The sequence below is a fragment of the Pogoniulus pusillus genome, chromosome 15 (assembly GCF_015220805.1).
Source record: "Pogoniulus pusillus isolate bPogPus1 chromosome 15, bPogPus1.pri, whole genome shotgun sequence".
In the NCBI taxonomy this organism is placed as follows: Eukaryota; Metazoa; Chordata; class Aves; order Piciformes; family Lybiidae; genus Pogoniulus; species Pogoniulus pusillus.
The window spans coordinates 17,663,584-17,686,445 of record NC_087278.1 but is presented as its reverse complement, the minus strand read 5'-3'; the positions used below and the strand labels follow the sequence as shown (position 1 = coordinate 17,686,445).

At 43.3% G+C, this 22,862-nt stretch overlaps 1 protein-coding gene across 6 annotated transcripts in view; it reads left to right on the top strand.

Moving 5' to 3' along the window:
• The window catches only part of PDE3A (phosphodiesterase 3A), a 248,606-nt gene that overhangs the window by 53,680 nt on the left and 172,064 nt on the right, over positions 1–22,862 (top strand). Inside the window, exon 2 of one of the 6 annotated variants that reach the window (XM_064155558.1) lies at positions 21,463–21,629. The exons of the other annotated variants lie outside the window; for them this stretch is intronic. The gene's annotated coding sequence lies outside the window, so the exon portion shown is untranslated. The remainder of the gene's footprint in view (positions 1–21,462; positions 21,630–22,862) is intronic. 6 annotated transcript variants of the gene reach the window in all.

The window sequence follows — 22,862 nt, the reverse complement described above, 5'->3', positions numbered from 1 at the left end:
TTTTCTCACTGCTAGTAAGTCAGTGTGTATTCCCTGTGTGTACATATTCCCATATTGTGCAATACACTGTATTTCTTTTCTTGAGGAAATAGCCTTAACTCTCTAACTATAGACTTTATAACTCCTGTAGAACAGCTGTACTTACATGACAAGGGCTTTGCTTATTTGCATATGATTTATTAATCTCTTCTTCTTGGTTTTCAACCCCCATCAAGTAATGATAGCATACTCTTTTTTGTTGTTGTTTTTCCTTTTTGTTCCCCCCTGAAACTCTGCATTCAGGGGTTTCATGACTCATTTGTAGTTTGGGTACCTACAGGGCAGTACGTGGGGGCTTTGATGCAATAAAATGAATCACCATGATAAGCTGTACTGTAGGAGCTGTTTGGTAAATACTCTGATACAAGAGAATGCCAAGTGAAACAATTCCCCTCCCTCCCTCCCTCCCTCCCTCCCTGTCATTGCCCTGAAGATGGAAGCAATTAAAAAAATAACAAATTGGGATGCTTCAAGAGTAGGTACTTCTTTCTCTCCATACTGCGTTTTGCTGTGGTATTGTAATCTATATAGGAAAGGCAGGGCTTAGTTGCCAGCTTTAGCATTCAGACTTAGATCTACACCGACTATACATTGTTTTGTGAGGGTCACTTAGTGTCCTTGGGGGTGGAATGGGTGAGATGTTTTTTAACAACCTCTCATTAGAGGATTTGTACCCTTAGGAGCCAGGGCTTGATCCCTTTCTGTATCAGTTTTTCCATCTGTAGTCAGTAGCATTGGATGCTGCAGAGGAAGGAGAGGAAACCTACAGTACATCTGAAAACAACTGCGCCTTTTCTTTTTTGAGCAGCTCTGTGAATTGAGTAGGTCTACCTTTTTGCTGGTGTTTGTGACAGATGCTTCTTATTTTTTCCATCCACCGGAGGAGGACCAACTGAGGTGGAAGATAATATTGTGCACAAAGCTCATTTTTGTAGCATGGGAAAAGGAAAAGATGTAGTATTTTGTAGTTCATAACTGCTCCGTGTTTTAAACTTCATAAAAGGGATATTTGCCGATATTTGCCTTCTCATGGCTTTTATACTTTTTAATGAACAACAAGAAGAAGTCTATGTGTTGTCGCCGGGAAATACTACAGGACTAAACTTGCTATGGATTTCCAACAAATTGCAACATGTAGGAGAGCTGTAGTTCAATCAAAGGGCAGGCTGATTAGCATGCCTTGTTAACCCTCTGATGATCGAGGTTTGGAATGTACGGTACTTAACACCAGTAAATAGCCCATAGCGGTGCTTATGACCAGCTGACGACCCAGTTAGACCAATAGCAGATGGCTGAAATGGCAACTGTAGCCAGGACGCGTAGCAGAGGGCTGCATGGTGTGGGTAGTTTGTAGCACCTGTACCCCTGAGGGTCATGTTGTGGGGTCCGTAATGAACATGTTAAAGATGACTGAAAGCTGATGAGCTATTTATGTAGGAGAGACGAGCAAGTGAGCAGCAAGGGGGCTGACTTGGAGAGGTGAACACTGAGTTTAAGCATAATGTGCTTTCACTTAGTGGTGAAAGACAATGGCCAGCCTGTGACTAAAATCTGGCAGGGCAGCCCTATGGCTCCTTCCCCCACCTCCTTTGAGGCTGGCCCTGTTGCGCTGCCTGTCTTGTTGGCCCTTTCACTTCCCCTGTTTCGAAGTCCTGCCAGGAATGGCACATTTTATATGATTCCAAATGTTTAAATTCCTTAGACCATTTGGTCTGGGAGGAATGTACTAATGGTGTAGCCGACTGAGTTTTAATCTGGGATGTTTTTAATTTGAAAACCATGTTCATTTATTTTAATCTGAAAACGACAAGATTTGGTTTAATTCTCCAATTTATTTATTCTTTTAATACTTCTTAGATGTCTTTTAAAAAAATCAATACCTCTTTCCAGCTTGCTTTCACGCCACCTTTTTACTTCTTTAGTGCCTGACAAAGGAGTTGTGTGATGCAGTAGACTGTGAGCCCCACTGAGATGGGATCACTGCCTGTATTTTGTTTGGTTTGTGCTATGCATGGTTTTTATTCCAGCAGCTGTGTACTAAACATTCAGCTGGGGTTTATCTTCAGATTCCAAGCACCTATTCAGAAATGTTCCAGTGCATAAGATCCAATTTTTCCTGCTTTTATGGCCCATCTTGCCAGAAAAAGAAGGTGGCCTCCAAGTTGATGGAGTGATGGAGCACCCCGTGGTATTTTGGGGGCTGTTGACATAAGGTCTAAGTTTCAGAACTTTCCCTTTAGTCTGTTCAGATATCTTTATTTTACACTAAAGCCACAGACATCACCTGGTAGCACTACTTGTAGCGTGAAGCAAGTGACTTTACTGACTGAAAGCAGTCTCTTCAATCCTAGCTGACTGCACAGTCTCAAACTAAATGTGGGATAATAATTGTCTGTGTCCCTCCTCCAAGCCCCTGATAAAGAATTTTCATTTCTGGAAAAGCTTTTGACTGTATTGGTGTTCTGCATCCTCTTTTGACATGGTGTTTGCCTGCATTAATTCAGTTGACAAAAACGTGCTTGCTTTATGGTTTCTTCCCAGTCGTTGTCTCTTCTCCCTGACTGCTGTAACAGGAAAGTATGACTGCGGCGCAGCTTCCATTGTGATGCAGGTCTATGGTGCAAGTGCAGTAGCCAAGAGCAAACAGTTGATCAGACAGAAGATTTATGAAAGCACTGCAGAGCTGGCCCCACAGATTGTATGGGTCTGTGCCCTTCCGTGGCAGCTCCAGCTGCAGCAGCGGCTTGCTCAGGGACTGGGAGTTGTATGTGAGCGTTAGGCCTGGCTTTTTTTTAACCCTTTTTCAATAAGCCCTTTGTCAGCTCTTGGTGTAGCCTCTGTTTAAATTATTTCTTAGAAATGAGGAGATCTTTTGCTGGTTTTAGCCTTCACAGGTTACTGACTAGTTGTTGATATAGAGACTGCCTGCTGGGTACCAGTACAGGCTTCCTAGTGGCTGGTGGAAAGAGAGACAAGATCCACTTTGTTCTGCGCTTTTTCCAACCTTACCACTGATACGGTGGGCAGATGGCAGAAACATGAGCCCTGTGTAAATGAAACCACGGTGTTTGCTGTGAGAAGGATTGAGGGAGAGCTGATGGCCTGTGAGGAGGGGTGGCCTGCTGAATGGCAGCAAGAGCCTGATGTCCTGAAGCGTACTGCAGAGGATGGGGGGGGTGAACGTTGTTAACACTTTCTGAAAGCAGGTGACTGTGACAGAAGGTTGGCCCAAACTGTCACAGTTCTGTGGAATGTGATGGAAAGCAAGGCCTCCGCCATGCCTCCCGTTACGCTATAGGAGAGGGTGAGGTTTGTATGGCTTTTTTCTCTAGTCACGTACCCAGTTCTTGGAGTGAAGGCCTTGGTGAGGCTGCTGTAACAGATGTGTGAAAGAGTGTGGCCCATGCTTCTGTCCTACACAAATTGCCTGTTTGCAACACGTGAAAGATTTAGTACAGCACATTTTGACCTTGCACATAAGGTAATTATGTAAATGTCTTGGTGGTGCCTGCCTAAATCCATCTCTGTGCTGCTTGAGTTCTGTGGATGGACCAATTCCTTCTGGCCTTCATCAGATGACAGTTCAAAGGCAGAAACACACTACTGGCTATAGGGCAGGACAGGCAGTACATTTGGGAAAAGCCCTTCACCTGTATGCTCATCTCTCTGTTGTTCCTCTGCCGTATTGTAGCAGTTAAGAGCAGGAGAAGCTTTTGTGTCATTTTTCTCACTGGAGAAGTCTAAGATGACTCTGCACTTACCTGTCTAGTTAGTTACTGTATAAATACATGAACATTGGAGCAGCAGTAGTAAGGAAGAGCTGCATCCTTTTATCCAGAAATTAGGATTGGCCTAATCCTTTGCCTTTGAGGTTGGTAGCAAGTGTGTCTCGAGCACTGGCCAAAGGAAAGGTGAAGCTAAATTCCTTACAAGTTTGCTCTAGCAACACCAGCATCACTCAACTGACAATACAGCATTACAGTAATACTAAAGGTGTATGTCCTAGGAAAAAAACGAACCAAACCCAGTAATATTTGGTGTGGCAGAGCCTCTGGGTGACCCTGCCTTGGGGCCAGCCTATTCACTGCTGATATGAGAAGTGAGATTTCTGTCCCAAGACCTTAAGCTGTTGCCCAAGTCACAGTGTGCTGCCCTAGGGCAAATTCCTCATCATCTAGAAGCAGGATAATTTGGTTGAAGCTGTACTGATCTGTGCTGTACAAACAATTGTTTTGCCTGTATAGTGTTTTTCTGGCTCTTCCTTTCTGTTTAGGCTGCTAGACACAAAAGCTGAAACTGAAACAGGGCCACTGGTTAACAAAGCCCAAGTCAGTTGCTTTCTTTGTGGTACCACCATCTTTGTCGTTTGTTTGTTTTCTCTTTTTTTCTAGACTAAGCAAGATCAAGGTTGAAATCAAAGAGAAAAGATGTTGTAATTTATTATCCTCTTGAAAACAACCATGGAATAGTCCTATCCTACTCTCCCCATGCTCACAAGAAACCCACCCCCAAACAAACAAATAGGTCAGGTTAGCAGGATTGTTTTACCTCTTTCATTGTGTGTGCTCCTCTATATGGAACTTCATGCTGTATTACAGCAATTTACACTGTGACAGAAAATGTTCAGAAGCCCTGTTTTGAGTAAATGTTTAACGTTTGATAGATGCTGTATTGTTCTAGCCAAGCGGCAGTACAAACATGTCACTGTTTGGTGCCTTTCCAGAATGCACACTTTGTTCTTCTGCGATGCTTCTGTTAAACTCAAATGAAATCGAGGTACATTAGGTACTCATCTGAAATTCATCCAGCACTCTTCATAGGTTCATCCTTGCTGTAAAATTTCCTACTGCCCGTGGAGGAATGAATTTATTCTGTTACCTGTCTCTTCTTGCCGATTGTGTTTATGAACAGGCTCATTTTTTTTCTGTGTGTGGCCTGGTCTGTCAATTGGTGATGATTAGAGATACCATCAGATAGTTTTGTTTTGTTCATGTAGGACCAGAAGTGTCTAGCTGATACTGCTTGCTGAACTACTGCTTCGGCAGTCAAAGGCTGAGCTGGGCTGCGTGGAAATGACAAGTGTCTGAAGGTGTGGGGAGGTGTCTCTGACTCGTGGCTCGGCAGAACCGAGTTGCATTTGAAGGGCAGACATGGAAAGTAGGGATGCTTCGTAGCCCATAAAATAGAGCCACTGTTTCAGGAAAAGTAGGAGAATGTTTGGTGTAGCCAGTGGTCGCCTCTAAAAATCCTTAAATATCCTCCAGGTCAAACCCAAAAGACAGCCTGTGTATATATTTACCAGAAGAAGAAATACGATGTTCACATGTCTTGCGCTTCAGGACGTTTCGCTGTGCAGGTGGAAATGTGGTTATTCTCCCTGTCTGTTAAAATTGCCCGTGGTAAACTTGATTAGAATAAGTCATTAACTGTGAACCCAAAAGTACCTTCAGGACCTGGCAGCAAACACGTGACAGTGGCTCTAGTACAAGGGTTTCTGCCTCATCTTTCCCTTTCTACTGTTAGGCTGTTGCTTCCTGTGTTCTGGAAGGAAGTTTGGGAACAAAGCATGTTCATGGACAGAAGTGGTAACAGCTCCTTAGAGCAAAGAGTGTGATCTTGAGGTGCAAAAATGAGTGCCTATAAAAATGGACAGCTCTGTGCTTTAAGCCAGAGCTGTTTGGCATGTTTAACCAATGCCCTGGAAGATGGAAAAAGCTCTGTTTCTGACTGACACTCATGCTGATGGCAGAACCGAGCTCCCCCCAGAAGAGGGCTGAACCTGCTTAAAAGAAGGCAGTAAAAATGAGAACCTGCAGCATGTTCATCCAGTATAAACAAGTAATGGGAAGAAAACAACCGTGGAAATTCCAGAGAAAACAGATCTTAGTAGCTTGTTTTATGTTTTTTTTTTTACTGTGTATTTGTTTGAAAAAATGGAACAGTGCTTCAGGAGGGACTTTTTTGTGTGCTGGTGTTTTGTTTTTTAAGGTAGGAACTGTGGGTTTTGTAATATGCGAACTTCATGAGCATGGAAACATTTTTCAACAAGACTGCAAAGCTGCCTAGAAGAGGTTTACCTATAGCACTCGAGGTACTGCAGTCTTTTTTTCCTAATGTAGTTAGTGTGTCCAGCTGATGGCCCACTTCCCTAGTGTGTTGGTTGCTTTCCACACTGCATTTTTTATTCCTTATAGAAACACATATTTTAAATGTGCTTTGAGGTGTGATCAAATGAGCATCTGGTATTGCTTAAAGAATAAGCATGACCCCTTTATCCTCTCTCACACTAGCACTTTCTCAGGTATCAATGTGTTTGTGCATTATCCGTCTCAGAATTGCTTTTTTCTTTTCTCTAGAAGCAAAAGATTTTTCTCATTAGATGATGGTGCTTCTCGAGCTTGAATTATTGTTGTGTAAGACACTACCTAATAAACAGACTTAAAATGCCCTGATCACTTGGACAGTATATTAACAGATGGATGTCTTCACAAAGCCCTTAAACCAGCAGGGACTTATAGCTGAAAGAAAATACTTCACGAGGGGAAAAGAAGTAGTGGAAACCATATATGTCCATGTAGTGGAAACCAGTCTTGGTTTTGTTGTGGGAACGCACTTAGGAATATGTTAGGGAGGGCATATATGTGTGAGAGAGACTGAAGGCTCAGGTCTGGGGGAAAGATGTTTCCAGGAACTGGGGATATATTACCAAACCTACTTGTCTTCCCCTTGCTGCAAATGTGGCTCTTTGATCTTGTGTTTCTTAACGTAAATGTGCTACTTGCAGCTAATTGGCAACTAAAGCACTCAGCTCTTCCCACTACAGTAGCCCACCTCGGCAAACAGAAGAAATTGCCTGTGTGTATTCATCCTCTCTGAGGGGAGGGCTGAAGAACAGTCGGGTGCAATGATGCTTTGCTGCCTCAACGCACTTGTGGGAAGAACTCAGGTGAAACACTTCATGTTTCGTAGGTCTGCCTTCTTTCTACTTAAGTCTACTGATGCTTTTTATTTTATTGTTCTAATGTACGGCACAGGAAGCGTGTTTTTGGTAATCCTATTTCAGCTGGGGGAGCAGCAGTGCAAGTGAGATGCAGCTTCGCATCCCTGATTTCTGCAATTAAGCTCTGCAGCTGTTCTACCTTTTTTTTTTGTTTCTGTGACGCAAATCAAAGCGCGGCAATGGTACTGCCTGAGGGAGGAGAGAAAGCTACTTGCTTACTTCCCCGTGCTGAAAACTAAGCAGTGATGACAAGAAACCGGGGCAAAGGCAAGCTTAAAAGCAGGAGCTGAATATTATAAATGACTGAAGAAGTGCAGGTGCTGCTTCTTCAGTGCAAAAGAGACATAAAACTCTGCAAATGTCAGAAGCAGTAACGAGCTATCCAGAGGAAAATAGGTGGGGCTGTAAATTTTCTGTCGCTGAAAAGGAATCCTGATATGTACAGTAGTTGGGGTCTGTATACTGTCAAATACGTTACACTTAGCTCTATTTTAGACATAATTGTTTTTTACCTGGTGACTTTAACCTTGAGAACCTAAATTCTGTCACATTGATCCCTTTTTCATATGCATTTCACTATCAGCCTGAACGAAGAGATTCTTTTCAGTATCCTTATGCATGGACCTCTTGGTGTCTTCCATGAAATAAAATTATAAGGAGACAGAGGCATGGAGAGCATGAGTGGCATTTCTTGTCTGAGACCACAGAGGACAGAGTTCAGCTGTCCTAATATCTTAGAATCACAACCTATTTGTTGCTTTCTCTGCCAGCTTCTAAGTTGTTTTGTTTGGCCATCTCAAGTCTGTGGAATTTTTTGCTTGTGAAACCTAAACTGAACTTTATAGGTGTCTGATTAAGACAGACTTTGCAGATCTGATGTGGAACTAAAATGGGGCTAGAGCTTTGTTCGGGCATCAAAGGTGCCTAAACATTGCAAACTTCTGCTAGGTGAGCTAGTGAAGTCCTTCCTGCTGGTTATTTTATCCTGGATGCTCCAGCCCTGGCATCAAGCGTCTTCATGGGAAAAGAGTTGCAGAACTAAGGCATTCTGGAACAAGTTCTTTACCATGGGGGTGCTGGAGCACTGGAACAGGTTGTCCAGGGAGGTGGTCGAGGCGCCTTCCCTGGGTGAGGCCAGGGCTATTCAAGGTGAGCCTCAACAGGGCTCTGGGTAACTTGATCTAGTTGAGGATGCCCCTGCTTACTGTAGAGGGGGTTGGGTTAGATAACCCAAGCCATGCTATGCTTCTAAAGCATTGTAAGTTTTTGCCTGTAAGATTCCTTCTCTGTAAATGCAGTAGTTTTGTCAGGCTGATGAAGAAAGGCTTTGTGATAGGTGCTGGCTTGGCTTAGTATGTTGAAATTCAAGCTATTTTCACAAGTCTTGTCTTTCAGTGTCTTATTAAAACACATGTGTAGTTTAGGGTGATAAGAGAACACTCTTTTACTTCATCTGGCTGTAACCATAATGGCAAGGGAAGTTAGGAATGAAGTTCAGATATATTTTTTTAGAACTCCCTCCGTTTGCACAGAGAAGGTAGACAATCTGCTGTATCCTGAATATTTATTACCATTTCTAGTACTTAATTCCCATCAGTTCTGCTCTCTTCATATTAATTAATGAATACTCATTAAACTGACTATGGCAAATCAGTATCAAGCCCAGTTGTTCCTGCTGTAAAATGTTTTACTGTGAACTTACACATTAATATTAAAATGTGTTAGTCACTTCTTAAAGGTGATTGACAGTGGAGAATACCTAGATGGAATGCATGCACTGCTAGCCTGATTTCCATACGTTTTAGAACACTTCCCTGCTGTTTCTAGTTACGATAATTGTATGTTAAAGACTCTCTGCTGAGTCTGATGCCAACTCTTCTCCGTTATTACTTCCTGCTTATAATTGCCCTCAACTGGATTAATTTCTGCCACAGGCATTATTTAGCACGAAAAGACTGTGTCATTATTTGCAGGGTTTTCCAGGGCTTTGGTACCCACTCACCAGCAGGCAAACTGCAGTTGTAGTTTTGCAACTGGCATTGTGTGTGTAGCTCTGAAAGGACTTGTGCTTTCCATTTCCTCATGAAGTTGTTGCTGTGTTAGTCACAATCCTATTTTTTCATAGAATCATAGAACGGTTTGGGTTGGAAGAGACCTCTAAAGGTCATCTAGTCCAACCCCCCTGCAGTGAGCAGGGACATCTTCTACTAGATGACCTTTCTCAGAGCCTTGTCAAGCCTGATCTTAAAGATCTCCAGAGATAGGGCCTCAGCCACCTCCCTGAGCAACTGATTCCAGTGTTCCACCATGCTCATGCTAAAGAATTTGTTCCTAACACCCAGTCCAAATCTGCTCTATATTTCAAACTATTGCCTCTTGTGCTATCCCTACAGGCCTTTGGAAACAGTCCCTCTGCAGCCTTCTCATAGCCCCCTTCAGGTACTGAAAGGCTGCTATTAGGTCTCCCATTCTTCTCCAGGCTGAACAACTCCAGCTCTCTCAGCCTGTCCTTATGAGTGAGGTGTTGCAGCCCCCTCCCAGTCATCTTCGTGGCCTTCCTATGACTTGTTCTGTCAGGTCCATGTCCTTCCTGTGTGGAGGGCTCCAGAACTGAACACAGTACTCCAGGTGAGGTCTGGTGGTGCTGTCCACAAGTCTTTCAGCTTCATCTCTGTGGTACTCTAGGGCTGCACAAGTAGTAGACTATCAGGATCTGCACCTTACCTCGGGGACGCCTCTGACCGTAGTACTTAATCTTTTTGCGGTGTGTCTGGAGTGCTGCTGAGCTGCAGGGCCATGGTTTCTGGCTGTGCAGGCACCATCTGCGTCAGCGCCTGGTTAGGCTGCCAGAGCTCCTCCGCTGCCTTTGTCCTCTGCAAAGCCACTCTATGGAAAATTAACCTTGTAGAACTGCTCAGTCCAGACCAATAAAATGAATGAATGAAATGGATTAAATTAAAGAAACATTTCAGATCAGAAATACTAAAGGTCAGGAAACGTTAAGTGGTTTCAAAAGTTGCCTAGCCAAAGGCATTTGTAGTCCTCCCACTTTGTACTCAGCTTTAATAAACCTTTCTTCATTTTATCAATAGTAAGAGAATAAATACTTTCTTACTTGCTCTTGCAACAGTTTGTAGGGTAGACATCCTCATTCTGCAAATCTACACAGTTACATTTTGAGTTTGTGACTTACCTAGTCTTGTCTTGCAATGAACATCGAAAGGCTGCTCCAGAGCCTTTTCGGGTGCAAATCAACATTTGTCCGTAGATGGTGAAAATGTTTGCTCTACATCCAGGTCATAATACTGTAATCTGGCTCTCTGGGTCACATACTCGAGAAGGTGAGGCCTTAGTGGCACTAAACAAATGTCAAACCACATTGTAATTTTCTTCTCTGAGACATCATGTTCTAAAAGTATAACAAACTCGGTATTAATTTTATGGTGTTTCAAGGAAATTCTAGTGGCCTACTGAGGGAGGGAATTTCTTGCCCTCACCATCACCACCTCCTCCTCTGACAGATTCCTCGCTCTGTTTGAATGGTGCCTGTTAACAGGAAGTGCAGTGCAATTGTTCATGTAACTTCCAAAGAGGAGAAGTCCTCCTGGCTTTCACTGAAGCTTATCTTCATTAGGCTGTCAAACGTAGGGACGATTGTCATTGATGTTACTGTTTGGCAGTAGAGTTGTGCTCAAGTAGGCTTTATGACATGCCATGAAGGTGTAATTGCAACCTCTCAAGTGGCAGGTATTTTCTTACCCTCTTGTTTCAGTTTTGCTGGTTAACCTATAAGGAGGCATGGCTTAAGGCATCCCAGTTCTCTGTGGCTGTCTCTGTAATCTCACATTTGGAAAACAGCACTGATACCCAGAAATGATTTTTATGAGATGCCATGAAAATCACTTTCAGATTTATACATTTGATACAAAAGGACATGGAAGAGGGAAGAAGATAGCCTCACAGAACCACCTCTTCAAAAAGAGAAATCTAGGAAAGAAAAGAGTAGTGAAGTCCTGTTCTTAGTGGCTGAAAAACGTTAACATTTGTGTGCAGGCCACTTGCAGGCCAGAGGAGGGAGGGGGGAGGAAAGTCAGCATAGGAGTACTGGAAATAACCAGGTCAGTCAGAAAAGAGTCGTTTGGTTTTTCATTCAGGTATGTGTGATAGCTGAGCACAGTGTACATCTTACTTCTAAATAAGTAAAGCTGATGTTCCTTCACCACCGGGGTGTGTGTTTGTGTATGTGTGTGTGTGTGTGTGCACATGCTATTGCCAGTTGTAACGGGGATTTGGGACAATAGCTTTGCAGTACTCTTGGTTCTGGTTGTGGTACCTTCTGTTTCCAAGCGCAAGGCGTTGATTAACCAGCACAGGCAGTTAGTTGTGTGCTTGTATCTTGGGCATTTGCACGGATTTTTCCAGGTTCAGGCCTTTAAAAAGTCAGCATCTCTCCAGGTTCCCTGGTAGAAGCAAGGAAGATTTGAATGAGGAAGTGCACCTTTTTCTTAACTCTAAGTCTCTCTGTGTGTGCTTTCAAACTGGCTGCTTTTCTTTTCCTCTGGTTTGATGTGAACTGCAGTTAAACTTGTTTTTTTCCATTACTTCCAATGTCTGATATTTAACTTTTATTAGTCTGTTGTTGTTTGTTTGTTTGTTTCCTCTTGGATAAACTCGTGGGCAAGAAGTCAAGGCTCTGCTTGATTCTTTTTACTTAATGTAAAATGCAAAAAACGCTGTCAAAGAACTATCCAGCATAATTTCTTTTCTCTGCGTACTTGCTGTGTGATCACTTAAAACTCAGGGGTTTAGGCCTTCAGCCTCTCTAACAAAATGACTTGCTGGACTGCTTTTAGAATCATTTGTGAATTCTTACCTGCCTGTGTGAGAGTGGTGTTGAGGTGGCTGAAAAGGAAAGGTAGTAATGATCAGGAATCATAGCTACTCTGGATTTTTAGTTACTGATGTGTTACATCTTGCATAAAACATTGACCAGGAGAGGGAAAATGTTTCAGCTGGAGTTTTTTTTCTCCTCCTGGTGGCAGCCCGTGATTGGCCTAAGGGGATGGAAAAAATGCTGTTGCTCCATTCTGTATTCATATTAATGTGTCTCTCTTTCAAGCCTTTTAACTGGTATTAAAAATGCCTCACTGTGTTCAGAAAGGAGCTCCTGCACACCACTTCTTCAATGGCTTTTCACAGGTTTGGTGACTTCAGGAGACACAGGCCAGTAGGTCTAGTGATACAGGCACACCTTTCCTTGCCGTTGCAGTTGGGTCACCTTTTATAAGAGGCCCTGGGGAGCCCCCATGTTTCATTTCTGCTGACTTAGATGAGAGATACTTAGCAAGCCACTAGCAGGAGGCCTTCCCATAGGGAAAGGGTACTTGTGTATTTTGGTCAGCATAACTGGTCTGGTCTCTTCTCGCATGTAAATAGTGACAGAACAAGAGGGAAGGGACTCAGCTGTGACTGGGCAGGTTTAGACTCGACATTAGGAATTTTTTTTCGTGGAAAGAGTGGTCAGGCACTGGAATGAGCTGCCCAGGGACGTGGTGCTTGGGGATTTGGTTTAGGGTGAATATTGTAGAGTAGGGATATCAGTTGGACTTGGTGGTCCCGAGGGTCTTTTCCAACCTGAATGTTTCCGTGGTTCACCTTTCACTCCTTATGTTTTCCTCTTCTATTAGGTGATTTCTCTTTTCCACTGTCTGTTGTCGGTAGCAAGGAAATCTGTTTTGGTTTAAGGGCAATGCTAAATGCATCTTTTAAGTAGTTTTGGACGTGTGCAGTTTTCCTGTGTCAGCCATGTTACTTTTATTTGTACACAGCTAAAAGGAAATAGGTCTTGTAAAGGTGTAGATTAAGATAAACAAGAAATACCAGACTTGTATTTTGAACCATACTAGGATTTTACTGTAAGATTTGTATGGTTCTTAAGTGCAGCAGCCAATACATCAATCACCGACTGGAGTGTCTTTATTAGGATCAAAGTAAGTAAAGCAGTAGATCTGTTAAGCTGAAAACAAGGGAGGCTGTCAAGAGACAATGGTGTAGAAAGTGTGATCCAGTGTAATTTTTTTCTCTGTAAATATGTTGATTTAAAATTCATTCATGCTGATTTGTAGCTTATTTGCAGTTCCTCATAATTATCAAATGAGCTCTGCATAGGAGCCGACAACAGTAATCAGACAGTCAATTATTTTCTAGTTCCTCTGCTTGCATTTCCATCTGTTCCACTTGGAGTATTATAAGGTATTCAAGAGGACTCACAAAACATGAAAGCAAAATGAGAGGTGAGAATTTCATTTGACTGTCATTTTTCATAGCCTCCAATAAAGTTCTGATATTTGCTCCCAGGTGTACGTTTGTGGGGGAATGTGGTGGGCACGTAGAATTTCTTCTGGTGATTTCCACCTAAACAAGAAGTGTGTAGCAGAGCACTCGGCATGGAAAAAGCTTTGGAGCACACTGACAGTTTTATCGACTGTCCCTTTTGGCAGTGGCATGCCCGGCCCCCTTTGAATTGATAGTTAACAGAAGGGAGCGAATGCACATGGCTTTTGTAATGCAGTGATAAATTGGTGGACAGTTGGACCATGATGGCTTCAGGAGTTACGTGTTTGCCATCGGTGCCCTGAGGCCTTTTGTGTTCTGTGTCAGTGGGGTGCATCTGAATACCATATGTCACAAAGACTAATGTCCTCACTCTTCCTTCTAATGGGCACGGCAGACACCCTGCGCTTGGAAATTTCCGTGCCTGCCCCTGAGATAAACAGTAACAGGGCCAGCTAATTGTGTGTGTTGTTAAACACCAGCGCTGCCTACTTGAAAGGTGGATCCTGGCAATTAATGAGAACCATTAAAGGAGTGAGCAGCAAAAAAATAAAATCGATGTTTATTCCCCTGACATGGGACTTGGTGCTAGCAAATTAGATGGGCTCTTGTCCTGACTGATTGCTGCTTTTCTGTTAGGCTGGGGATAGGGGTTCGAGTGTCATTATTTATTCCAGATGATGCTTTAGACACTTGTTTGCAGAGGACAGTGCAAGATGACACTTGAGATAGTGACCTTTCACACTTGAGACTGAGAAACTGAATTGTTAAAGCAGATAATCAGGCAGTACAGTTCCGAAATGCACTTTTGGCAGGAGGTCAGGCTGCAATGTGTGTACTTTAAAGACAAGGGCTCCTGATGCAATATGCATGTGAGAAAGCAAAATTCCCCAGAGCAAGGCTTTTGGGGGAGCACTGTGTCATCACACTTACAGGGTGAAACCGATTACAGGGCTACACTGTGGATTTAGTGAATTTTGGAATTAATTAATCTCTGAATTGACACTGAAGTGCTGTTACCTGTGTTTCTGCAGGCTTTCCTTTGCGTCCGGTCTGTTCTAGTGTGATGTGTTGGAGTTTACGGTGACATGCTTTATTTCAGATTCTGGATGTTCTGTGGCCAGTGATTAAACGATCAGCATCATAAGTCACGAGCATGTAGTAGCAACACACAGAGCATTAGGTATTGATTATAGATGCATCTCATCTGTTTTTTGGGTGAGAGTCATGTTATCCCTACGGCGGCTCTTTTCTATCGTGTTTCTAGGGGTGTCAGAATGACACTGACCTAGGTCAGACGTTAATACGTTGACACTCATCATTCAGTTCAAATGTATTGCTAAACAAAAGAGGCATGTGTATGGTTCTGGGGCAGAGAATGGCTGGTTTTTGTTCTTTAACCAGAGAAGCTAAGAGCTGTGAGGGCTGAGCATTGTCTGTAACTTGAAAGAACAGAAACCAGCTGAAAAAAGAGGTGTTAATTTCCAAACCAAGTCAAATGCACAAAAGCTCTTACTACATAGTCTGACGGGTTTGCTTGTCTATGCTGAACCATGCAGGGCTTTTAGGGTGTATTTGTCAAGCAGGAGAGGGGGTTCTGTGTTTAGTGCCTGCATTAGCTGAAAGGTTGAGCAAATAACCAGAATTAGGAGGAAAGGCCAGAAATGTATGAGAGACGTCAGAATGAAAAGCGTAATGAATTTGGAAGGTCTGGACACTGATTTAAATGTACATGTGTGAGAAAACTTTACTTCTTCTGGAACAGCATCGAGTCAGTTTAGTGAACAATTTTCAGAGCATCCCATGATGTGGTAGAATCTGAGTCCACTTCTTTTGCTGCCTGTTAGAAAGCTGACCTTCAAATGTTATCATTGTTCATTCCTAAAGAGAAACATTTTACTGCATGGCAGCTGATTCACTATCATACATTTATGCTTTGTATTGTCTTTGTTGCTGTCTTATTCTTTGAATCATCTTTTAGCTTTTAGAGAAGCTCCTTCAGATACCAGATGATGTAGATCTTCATCCTCTCATTGCAACTTTTTAAAACAAAGAGAGAGGCTAAATGACCTCCTCGGGGTTATGCAGCGAATCAGTTCTGCAGTTAAGATAAGGGCGGTCCTCATACACTGGTTTTAATGAGGAGGAGGAGGAGTTGTGGAATGAGCCACTACAATCAAAAGCATGTCCTGGCGTTTTTTATTTTTACTTTTAATCCCCCTCTCTTCCTGTAACAGTGAGTGCTTTTGCATTCCCAGTATGTGGCCTTTTAGACACAGAATTACCCAGCTCAAAACACCGTCGAGATCATCTCACCTAACACCTTGTAAGTAACTAAACCATGGCGCTAAGTGCCTCATCCAGTCTCCCTTTAAACGCCTCCAGGGATGGTGACTCCACCACCTCCTCGAGCAGCCCATTCCAATGCCAATCACTCCTGCTGTGAAGAACTTCTTCCTTACATCCAGCCTGAACCTGCCCTGGCACAGGCTGAGACTGTGTCCTCTTATTCTGTCGCCGGTTGCCTGGGAGAAAAGACCAAGCCCACCTGGCTGCGATCTCCTTTCAGGTAGTTGTAGAGAGCAAAGTCGTTTCCCCTGAGCCTTCTCCAGGCTGCAGCTGATCCTTGGATCAGTTTTAGGGAGCTAAAGACAAACTGTGCTGCTGGGATAGACAAGTGAATAATGAGAGGGAAGAAGGTGGCAGAAGGCTATGACCTGCTGGGCGCCGCTGTGTGGACTCAAAGGCTTTTAGAGCCCGAGGCAATCGCCTTTCTTTATTACTAGGTAACAGCAATGTTTTCCTTTGTATTTGTAATCTTGTATATGAGTTGTTATTTGGGAGTGCTATGTGCTAGTAGTTGCAGTCCATCAAAGCTGGGGTGAAGGTTCTGTGGTCAACGTGTGGCCACATTTCAGTCCTTTCCCTTGCTGCTGCTCGATTTTGCTCTGGGGTGTTAGACATGAATGTGTGGCTCACCAAACACCTTTGAAGGGCCGAGGCAGCCCTCAGCCCGCGCCCTTCCCTGGGCTCATGTGAGGAGCAGAGAGTGGTGTGATATGCCAAAGCTGTTTGCAGTTCTGGAACTAAACCCCTCACCCTCCCTGGTTGCTGAGGAACAAAGTTGTTCAAGTGTGCAATGAGTTTGTGTTTACAGAGCAGCCCTGAAGTTGCAGACTGACACTGAAGGCAGCAGAAAGCACGCTGCTTGGCTCTTCTAGGGAGTGCACCTTACTCCTAAACCTTCTGGTTTAAGCTGGGAAGCAACTGATGGAAAGACCCCTGAATTCTAGTCTTGCAGTTAAACTCTGCATTTCCTACATGGTGATGCTTCAGGTCGAAAATGTTGTTGTCTGAAGTAATAAATTTCCTGATTTTAATTACATTTTTTTGAGGAAGAGTCGATTTTGCTTCCTTGATTCAGTCTGCTTCTGCTTCCTATGATAAATGGCTTTTCATGTAATAGGGACGCTGATTGCTCCATGACACACATCTGCTAAAGGATGCCTTTGAAAGTCAGGCTAATTTGTTGGTTAAGTGGCAGATTTCTGATTGCAGTCTCCTTTCAATACAGAAAATTACTTAAGCAAGACAGTCATCCTCTCTTAATTTATTTTTTCCCTCAAATCTTGTGGTGCTCAGCTTGTTTGGTTGTTTTTTTTTCATGTCCATCTTTAGCTTCCTACTCTATTTTTCCTGTTTTATAAGTATACTTTGGTTTCTATCTCTTTGTAAACAGTTATCAAACAATAACTGGAGCAAGGCCTATAGTGATAGGATGAGAGGCAATGGTTTCAAACTGGAGAAAAGTAGATTTAGATTGGATGTTAGGAATAAGTTCTTCAACACGAGGGTGGTGGAACGCTGGAACAGATTGCCTAGGGAGGTAGCTGAGGCTCCATCCCTGGAGGTCTTCAAGATCGGTCTTGCAAAGGTTCTGAGCAATCCGATGTAGTGCAGGATGTCCCTGCTCACCACAGGGAGGTTGTTGGACTAGATGACCTTTGGAGGTTCCTTCCAACCCAGATCATTTTGTTTTCTGAGCAGCTTTGGTGTAGTACAAGTTTGTACTTCAAAGCTTCACTATATGCACTTGTAAGATTATGTAGGTTGCTTTGGTTTTGAGACAAACTATCGATAGTAGGTTCTAAAATCCACATAGAACTAGAAAGAGCTGTGAAGACAAAAAACACCTCTAAGCTGAATTTCAGAATTACTGCTGCAGATACTCGTGTGGGGAGGAGTGTCCTGTCTCTCGGGGTGCTATGGCTGCATCACTGCGTTGCATGTGTGTACAGGGGCAGAGAGACTCAGTGCGGCTGACGCTCGGTATGCCCTTATTGTACTCTCTTATGAGTGTCAAGTGTTAACCTCTCCTTTTTTATCTTTATTTGTTTTTAGTAAGCTCGACACACAGTATTTTAGTAGCTTACAGGGTAAATCTGCACAGCAAACTCTGAAAATGTGGGGATGCAGCTTTGTTTTCTCCTTTATTAACGCTTCTCAAAGCCCCTGTAAACATATTGCTGTTGCAGCTTAAGTGGCTTTTCTTTTTAACGTAGCCTATTTCACTGCACAAACCAGTCATAAATCGAGTGAACAAAACCACTTTCTAGTGCCTGGGAGCTGCACTAGAAGGCTTGGCTGGTACAGTTGCTGCATTGGATCCCACCTGGTCTTAGATGTTTGCAAGCCTTATTTTCAAAGCAAGTGGGTATGGGAAGTCTTCACATTGTGGAGGATAATTTACTTTGTAGGTAAATGATGTTGCTGGTTTTTCTAGCCCTGTGTTTTACAGACATAAAATACATTTTAAAGGGGCAATGGACACAAACTGAAACATTGGAAGTTCCACCTCAATATGAGGAGAAAAATCTTTCCTGTGAGGGTAATGGAGCACTGGAACAGGCTACCCAGAGAGGTTATGGAGTCTTCTTCTCTGGAGACTTTCAGTACCCATCTGGATGCGCTCCTCTGTGACCTAAGTGATCACATTTTGGCAGGGAGGTTGGACTAGACGATCTCCAGAGGTCTCTTCCAACCCCTACCATTCTGTGATTCTGTCATCTTTATTTTCGCAGAACAACACTAGCCACTGAGATGTTCTTTTAGGCCAAAAAAACTGGAGTCAGATGGGGTGCCTGACAGAGGGAATAACTGTGTGTGTGGAACACTAATACAGTTAGGCTAAATGATCTCTCTTGCTTATTAGAAGAGCTACAGATGGACAAAAACCCTGAGACTTTTGACATCTAGCAATCTGGTTTTTGAAGAAATGCTGCTTAGAATGTGCAGTTGGTTATGTCTTTGTATTTTCTGCTTCGTGGTCACTTTCTGAAGAGTAAGTCGAAAGGTCTGAAGTGTTCTTTGTACTTTTTTGTGGGTTTATTTTGAAGGTTTCTTTTCCCTTTTCCTTTGACTTTGGAAGCCTGTGTGAATGCAAAGGACCAGAGTTAACGAGCGTCTCAGCTGGCCTTTTTAGAATAGTGCAAGGCACTGAGTCACTTCTTAACCACTATTAAGTTGCAGCACTTTGCCAGGATCAGAATGTCCCAGTCTCAAAGCAAATAGTTTTAACAGTGAAAACCCAGTTGTTACCATATATACGTGTGAGCTGGTGTGCACACACTCTTTTCTCTTTCTGCCTTCCTAGTAGTGTCAGTCATATCTTTGTATATGCGGAGGGCAGTGAAGTTACTGCACCTTTCTTCTTCCCCTCAGCCTTCAATTTCTGCAGGAGAGGAGGGAGAAAATACATTCATGCCCTAGTGCTTTAAAGGTGATACATGAATGAGAAAAGATGGAGTAGAGCCTACAGGGGAGGAGAAAAAAAGGTTGAGGGAATACGAAACTTGTCAGTTTGTGGTTTTATTTCCAACCTGTTGGATGTATAATTTTTTATATGTAATCTTGACATGATTGAGTTATACTGCAACACTCTAAGGTAGATTCTGCAAAGAAGTAGCTTTGCTCCTGCTGGCAGTATGCAGGTGTTTGCTGTGGCGAGCTTTTGCCGTGTTGGTTTTGCAGACTTTATCAAACAAGATTGAAAAGTACAGTTTTTGCACTGAGTATTTTAGGTCTGTTTATCTTCTCATGCTTTGCCAGCAAACCTGGCCCTTTTTGCCATCAGGATTTCATTAGGCTAAGTCAATGTTAATGTTTTAATGGCCCCACTGGTAGGAAATTCCCCTCAGATGGAAAAAGCAGGCTGGAGGGGGAAGCCAGCAGAGTGCTACGTGTGTGGACAGCGCAGATGTACAGGGACCAGAGAGGCTGAGGTGCTGGGAGAGGATGAGGTGGGGCTGGGCAGCTGGGACTAGGGAAGGGGCAACCCTTGGTGATTGCCAAGAAGTGGCTTTGTTTTATTCCCTATAATCGTGTCAAACCCCTGGCAAGTGACATTACACTGGATCTCACCGGAGAGAAATCAATTTGCAGGGCTTCAGGAGCCTGCATTTCATTGCACTGAGGCAGGCAGAGCCCGGGGCTTCTGTGGCCTTGTTCCCCATGTCTTTGGCAATGCTGGCATGAGTCTTACCCTATTTCTACGTTTGCCCCTCCTTCACTGAACGGAGATGAGTGGTCTGCTACAGGAGAGCAGTGCCAGGCTGTGATGCTGAGAAAATTGGTGTACCTAGGAAGTTTTTTAATTTGCTGTTTCAAGTAATCTTAACAACTGATGGGTTATGAATTAGCAGGGAAGTCTCCAATAGCAGTTCTCCTTATGAGAGTGCTGACAGATCGATGCGGTGGCAGGCTACAGAGGATGTTGATGGTGGCTTTGGAGAAGGTGAGTTGAAGAAGAGGGAAAAGACAGGTTGCTGAAAGCCCTGCACTGTTATGATAGTTTTCATCTCCACACTAACCATTTCTGTAGCTGCTATTTTACTAATGGAGGCTCTTTAACAACATTTTTAAATCCAGCTTGTGTAGCAGGGCTGCTAGGGACTTAATTCTCTAAGGTAGTCTGAATGCTGCAGTTCAAAGGAGCAATAATGTGGTACAAACATTTATTATGAAGGAGAACTACATAACCTTTTTCCACTTGTAATAATTCCATAAGATAAAAATAGTGGGCAATGGGTTTAAAACCCTGTCAGTTTAGGCAGGGGTTTACTATGTGACAGAGCTCCATGGCCACAGAGTGGCGGGAGGAGGTGAGGAGTGATGTTCTCATTTCAGTATCCTTACCCTCTTAGCTTATGTCCTATGGTGTTTGCCTGACACATGAGCTCTCTGCACAAAACTTAGAAGGAACAACTCCTCCTATATTTTTGGCCCAGCATGGATTATCTGCACCTACAATCCGTGCATGGAAAAGCAATTTAGTGGTAGGTTTCTTCACTGTGATGTCATGAACAGCAGAGCTGCCTGGATCAGCAACAAATTCCCATGCTCTGTGGATCAAGGTAAGAAGTCCAAACGGAATGTGGCCTCCTCATGAGGTGCAGGGCTTGCATAACTGTTTTGGATCTCTAGAGGTCATATGTGCCTGATGTTTCCTGGCTGTGGAGCCTCCTTCTCTGGAGACTTTCAGAACCCGCCTGGATGCATTCCTGTGTGGACTACCCTGGGTGATGCTGCTTTGGCAGAGGGGTTGGACTCGATGATCTCTGAAGGTCCCTTCCAACCTCTAACATTCTGTGGTACTGCAATGCTGTAACAGGTATTTGCCCATTGTTACCTTGCAGTAGGCATCAAAACTTCATGGGGAAAACAGGAAATATGAAGAAATTTTGGGTAGGACTGTGCCATGCTTTGAGTAGGAACAGAGTTAATGTTCAGAAATTTTACTTTTCATTCCAGTCTCTTTGTAAGTAACTGCACTTTCTGACATTAAGAGCATGGTTCCATAGACTGTGTCAGCTTCCAGCACTGATGACACTTAATGTTTCTAGTTAGTACTAAGAACTGGCATGTAGACCAAGATCACTGCTGATCTTGTGTACCTCGTTAAGGACATCTGCAGGGAGGAGTGGACTGTTTAGGTGACCCTAAAATTAACAAGGTATTCCATCCTAAATGTGTAATATTGGGTGTAAAACTGAGGCATCGCAAGAGTCAGGTTCTTCTTCACTCTTCTTCAGTGGCTGGCATCAGGAGGACTCCATCCATTCTGCTTCCAAACCTGGTTCCTGAGCTCCCGAATCCCAGAATTCAGCTCCTGAATCTAGTTTCTGTCATCTGACTCTCCTGCTGCAGCATCAGTGGTGATGGTGACTAATTGCCCTCAGGATATTTGGTTCAGTATTGGGTTTGTATATATCTCATTTTCATTAAAGTAGGTAATTAGTAGTTAGTTTTACCATAAGTCTACCTCTCTTACTCCCTTTCTTTTCCGCCTTGGGAAGGCAGAGGAGTGTCTGTCCCTAACCATTGACAAACTGCCAGCTGGGCAGATCTGGAGTTTTTCTTTGCAGATATACATACCCAAAACCATGCTTTGCATTAGCCAGTAAAATGGAAATATGTAGTGTGTATTATTTTTCACATAATTTAAATAGTTAAATATCTTTCATCGTTTGTGTGCCATGTCCTGTCTTGCTGGTGAATTTTGGTTGTGGCCACCTTCATGTGCCAGAAGTCATGGATTTTATGTTGAAGGATCACACAGTATATATTTTTGACTGCTTAATAACAGTTAAATCTGGTTTTCTTGCTTTCTGCCAATGTGTGTTATGCCACGTCCTCTAAGAGCTTTTGAGCCCCTTGCCTATTTGCAGACACATTTCTCAGAGTATATAGAAAGCTGAAGGGAATTTCTCGCCTGTAAGTTATGTGAAAAAGACGGCTGGGTGAAGGAAAGAGAAAGGGACTCAGTTCAATACTTTCCCTTTCATAGCTGAAGGGAAAAACCTAAGATGACCTCAGCTTGAATTTCACAGGAGAACAGCTTCGCGAGGCAGGGATGTACTTGTACCGCGATCACAGAGTACAGCTAGGGCTTTACTGCTGACACAGAAAGAGGCGAGAGGCTGCAGACAGGTTTCCCTAGGGAAACAGGCTCTTCTAGTGGTGGGGGAGACTACTGGCCCGGCCTGAAACAGTACAGTGGGAGACAGAAAATCAAGTCCTGGTTCTGAAGCAGGATAGCTGTTAGAAACTGAAGCTGTGCAGAATCTGGTGTGGCTGTTTCTGAAGCAGCAGGAGGTATGTGTGGTGTTATCATCGTAGTAAATACACACACTTGATCCAAAATGATTTGTTTTCAGAGAGTATCCTCTCAGTGTTTGTGGCAAAGAGCAGGAAGTTATTTATTGTACAGCTGGTTTAAATTGAAACTTGTGAATAATGGGATAACTCTTAATCTCCTCCCATTGCCCTCCATAAGTTTTCATGCAAGAGCACATTTTCTATGACTCCATTATTGTTTGAACACCAGGATGTTGCATAAGCCTCCCTTGGGAAAAACAGAATATGCAGAACCAGAAAATGACCTATGCCCACCCACAGGGGCTGTGAAATGCATCTTCACATATAGTGTCAA